Source organism: Nicotiana sylvestris, chromosome 3 (genome assembly GCF_000393655.2).
Source record: "Nicotiana sylvestris chromosome 3, ASM39365v2, whole genome shotgun sequence".
In the NCBI taxonomy this organism is placed as follows: Eukaryota; Viridiplantae; Streptophyta; class Magnoliopsida; order Solanales; family Solanaceae; genus Nicotiana; species Nicotiana sylvestris.
In genome coordinates, this window is record NC_091059.1 from 105,172,794 (window position 1) to 105,178,369 (window position 5,576).

Genomic DNA, 5,576 nt, shown 5'->3' on the forward strand with positions numbered 1-5,576 from the left:
CTTAAGGGTGTACCCAACAATGTATTTAGTAAAATTCTGTAATTAAAACATACATCCACTATCCTTATGTATATATTCTACATAAAACGGAATAAAAAGAAAATTCATCCACCCGATTTTAAAACTTTACAACTAAGCTGCCACATAAAATAAAATTATCAAACAGATACTGTCACGTCATACAAATATCATACCCAAACACCTACAACTACAACTAGCAAAATAACATTTCCAGCAAGGTCCCCTCTATAGTTGCAGGACTTTAGCACATTATGCTGCTAAAGATAGGAAAACTATCAGGAGTTTCCAGCCTTATACTGTATTTAGCATTTTTATTTTATTAATATGATATTTTGATGACGTGATAATTGCTTATTGGTTTAATTTCACATGATCACTATACTTTACCTGTTGTATTAGTAAAGTTACAAAATGATTTTTGGTCTCATTAAAGTCACCGAACTATGTGTTAGTTGCCCAAAAAATACAATTCACGGGAAAGTCAAACTTTCGGCAACAGAATGGCACAAAATTTGAGATGAGGTTTCATATTTAATACTTCAATACCACACAAGAGGGGTGATTTGTATGGTGATCAATTTTTTTGTTTAAACTGATTAAGGAAGGATCTGGTTCTTTTATGTGTTCCAACTACTACTGTTGCGGAATAATAAGTACTGAAATTAAAGAACACAAAAATTTTACGGGGAAAACACCTAGCTCAAAAGGTGAAAAAATCACGACCTACTTTCCAGTAGGATTTTCCCAAACTCTCCACTAAAATCGCTGAGCCAAAAACTGCATTTACAAAAACTCTTTTGTAAATCTAGGACTAACTCTAATCTCGTTGTAGCACACAGCTTCAACTGTTGCGATAACTTCAAGTTAACTCTAACTTGAAAACTCTGAGTACCTAATACAATTGCTTCTAGATAAAGCTGAAAGGTACAATATAAAAACATCTACTACAATTGAACTAGAATAAAAGACAGACACTTAGAACTAGTTCTTCTATCTGGTTCAAGTAGCTTCAGGTTTGCACGCTTGGATCACACATAAATTGCTTGCAAAATTGCCTTGCTATTTTGCTCTCAATTCACGTTTAACTTCTGCTTATGTGCGTTACCTGTAAAAGAGAACAACACTGATATTTATGGAGTTAGTAAATAGAGATTGACTAGAATTCTGATGCTATTCTTCCTTAGTGGAAGAGTTCCAGTTGATCTCAACCTCTATCTCTATTCTTCTCTTAAATCGTGTTCTCTTTGATTAATGAGTTTTTCTCCTTATCCAATATACAACCTTTTCGATCAGGATCAAGAGATATCACTTCTGGTAAGTTAGGTTTATCTCATTTACGTGCATCTCACATGCTTGAATTGACCATATCTGTGCTTCACTAGGATGGACCCCGGTCCATGTCTGAGTTCCTTTGTCAATCTTCAAAACTCTCCTTTACTTGGGCCAACAAATTCCTCATTTTTGATGATGACAAACTCTGTGCTTTTCACTCACTTAGGCCCCCTCAGAACTCAGCTCAATCATCAATGCAAAGTTAGAAATTTTTCACTTATCATCAAGGACCAGGTTCATTAGGTTATAAACATCACTTATTCAGAATATAAAGCACAATATCTCTTCCCCCTTGTGGCATCATCGAAAAGTTGCATATACAAAGTGTGATTCCCAGATTTTAAAAAAAATTTCATGGACACTAGGTTAACTGCAAATGTATTCATAGATTAATCATCAGTAATCAACTACACATATTCAAACTATCAAGGAAAAATAAACAATCAACAAGAGCAAAAGCAGCAGACTTCATTAATAGAGAATATGATGCTACCACAATCCACAAAAAGAAACAAAAACAGTTAAAACATGAGCAAAACAAGAAAAATCCCTAATCTGGGTCACTGAGAGGCCTAGACAAAGTTCAAGAAATGAAGGCTAAGGAAATTAAGGCTTGGAAGAACTAGAGGGTTGGGTTTTGGCTTGGAGAACGTGGAACATGTCATGAAGAATACCATCATTCTTCTCCTTTTCTTTTGTGAGCTCAGTTCTGAGAGCATCTCTCTCAGATTCAACCTCTGCCAACCGAGTCTTCAACCTAGCTATTTCAATATCCTTTGCCCTACTCTCCTGCAATAGAGCTCTGACCTTGCTGTTGATAGGTGTCTTTTTAGATGAACCAGGTTCATTAGGAATGGAATTGACCTCATAATCACAATCAACTAGAGTATTGATTCCAAAATGGTCTTTGCTTGTGGTCATCTCCCACTTCTTCAGTGGCACTTTACCACGAGCAAGAATAATAGTGAGAATAAAACCATAAGGAGTGGCATGGGCCTTGGATCCATCTATTACCCTATCAAGTAGCTTGATTATAAATGCAGGCTAGTTGATATGCTGCCCACTTTCAAGACACTCCATCAAAATCAAGTCCATGTAGTTAGCAATGTGTCTTCTTTGCCTAGGCAGCAAACACTTGTTGACAAATTCAAACAGGACTTTGTGGCATGGCTTCATGTCACTCTTATGCACAATCTTGGCCTCATTCACTTCTGTGACATCACAGAACTTCCTAGTAATGGCAAAGACAGTAGGAAGGGAGTCCAAACTTGACCATTTTTGCCTCGTATAGTCATCATACCCTTCAGAAGGAATGTCAAGGATTTTACCCAACTCTTTTGCATCAAAAGTCACTTGAACCCCTTTCACCTGGCTGGTAACTCTACTATCCTTGACTTCTGCATTGGCCATGAACTCAATAATCTAATTCCTTGCCAGCCTGCCATCCAACTGAAGGACCATGTCCTTCTAACCCTGAACAGCTAGAGCATCAACCAATCGAACCATCCCTGGTTCCTCCAAATCCTTCAAAAGTCTACCCTTTAAGATTCTTCGTTTGCAAAACTTGGCCAGCTTATCTTGTTCATAGTCAGATTTACCCTCTTCTTCACCACTCCAATCTTCTTCCTCAGTAATCTTAACTTTCTTGGCTTTCACAGCAGACCTTGTTCTTTTAGCAAAAGAAGAAGGTTCAGTAGCTTTGGAAACAGATGAAAACTTCTTTAAAGAAGTCTTGGTTTTCTTGGGCTTAGGGGTCTGAACCTCCACATCCACAGTCATATGTTCATCTTGATGGACTGGGCCCATCACATCCATATCAACAACCTCAACAGGCTCTGCAAACTTAGCTTTCCCTTTGTCCATTCTTTCTTCTTGCTTTCTGCCATAGTTTTTTGTAACTCATCCTCACTTTGCTTCAACTTACTCCTTGTGGCCCTTCCTTTTGGTAGAGGAATCTCAGCAGTTGTTGGAGAAGTAGCCTTCCTTTCTTGGTAGTTTTTGCAGTGCTGGGAGCTTTTAGTGTTGGGGTTCTCCTTTTCTTGGGATTGTAGCTTTCACCCACTTTCTTCAGAATGTCTGATAGGGTCTCCTCAATAGATTAACCAGGTTCATCTACATGTGAACTGAGATTGACCAGCCCTTCAGCAGCCTCCCCTAAACCACTTCCCCTTATTTTCTTGCTACTCTCTACCACCTTCTCTGGCTTAGTTCCACAGATTGCTAGTGTAACCGCTTCAGAGGTGGGTGAGGAATCAGCCGCTTCTTTCCCTTTTCCCCTCACATCACTACTCACACCCTCACTCTCCTTTATTTTTTTATTCTTTTTAGCTCCTCTCCTTCTTAACTTAGGCATTTCCACATTCCTAACAAACCCAACCAAGGCAAAATGATTGTCCAAATTTTCAACTAGAGCAGAACGTACCTCAGAAGGGGGATTTTGCACAGATGTTGCCTGCTCAGAATTAGAAGACACAGTTCCTTCCCCCTCACTCGCAGAATTGAAAGAATCATCAGAATTTTTAGAATCTTGGGCTTGCTAGCCTTCAATTGTGCATTTAATTTCTTGGAAAGCGTACTTGTACACAGTTTTGCGAGTAAGCATCTTCACTCGCCTTCTCTTAGGGTGGGGGGTTATGCTGGGTTGAGGAGTAGTGGAGAAATCGGAGGGTGTAGGTGGTAGAGGAGTGCCTGGATTATCTTCGGGGTTGGTCATCTTTGCTAATTCTGGAAGAAATTTTTTTGAATTGAGGTTTGGAAGAGAAAAGAGTAGAGAACGGAAGAAATTGACGGTTTTGGAGAATTATGAGAGTGGTAGTGATGATGATGATGATGGTTTTTAAATAGAGAAGGTTAATTAATGTCTAACGGCAGGTTTTTGCAGTCAGTTAGAAGTCCAATCACTCTGAAATTTCAGGTTTGAACGAGCGGTTAATGTTTCCTAGATTCTATGCATTTTATACGGTGATGATTCTAATAGAGACGGAATTGGTTCAAACTCAAAAGGATAGGTTTTTTTTGAAGTTTTTGAACATAGGTAGGACTCTTCTCATGAATTAAATATTAATATTTTTAATTGTGCAGAATGTAGAAAACATACCTCGTTATTCAGATAAACCAGTGCTGATGAACCAGGTTCTTCACTAAGAATCCTCTTGATCATGCCTCAATTATCCAAAATAGAGACCAGTGAGTCTATTAACACATGGCTAAGGGTGGCAAGTGGGACGATTAGGCCCGGTCCTAGCCGAGGCCCGCGAGCCCATATGGGTAGTGGGCCTAAACGGGCCTACCCGTTTAAGCCCAGGACAAGAAGGGGTGCAAGCCCAAGTGGTCCGGTTCAAATAATAAGCCTATTAGGATCGGGACCGTTTGGGCCAGGGACCGGCTCCTGAGTGGGCCGGTTCAACCGGTCCTAACGGGTCCCAAACGGTCCTAAATGGGCCTAACGGCTACATTTTTAAAAAAAATCCCTCAATAAATTTTGACCATTACCCATTTAAAATCTAGCCGTTTGGCCTGCAAAAATAGCTGTTTGGGCATTGTAAAATAGCCATTTAACTTCCCCCAACTTTTTATAATTACACTTTTTCCCTATTTTCAACTATAAATACCCCCTCCCCATTCTTTCATTTTTTCTTAACAAAATCATCAATATCTTTCAATCTCTCTCTAATTTTCTTCTAATTGGTTACTTTACTTTTGCAACTTGTGTAAAAAATTGTAAAAGTTGATGAATTGAAGTCTTCAAGTCTTCTATGATAATTAATTTTCAACAAGTTGTTCGTCAATTCGGTAAACTCGTTCCAACTCTTTAATTTTAATATTATAGTTTTGTTTTTTTTGTCAGAAACTAAGAGTCCACCAGACTGTATAGACAAACCTGGTTCTCTATGAGTTTCCATTGAAGATACTAATGAACCGAACTGTATAGTGATCTGGTCCTATATCAGTTCCCACAGTGCTAACTACTGAACCAGTATGTAAATAAGACACAGGATAAGTTCCTACTGTATAGAGAACCAGATTCTCTATCAGCTCCCACTGTAAGATACTGTAAAACCAATCAGTATAAGGAATCAGGTTCTCTAATTGTTCCACAGTAGCACGGCAGTAAGTAAAGAACACAGAGGATTTTTATGTGGAAAAATCCCAACTCAAGGGGATAAAAACCACAACCTACACTTGTAGGTTTTTAACTTCACTAACTTGTAAACACCTATTAC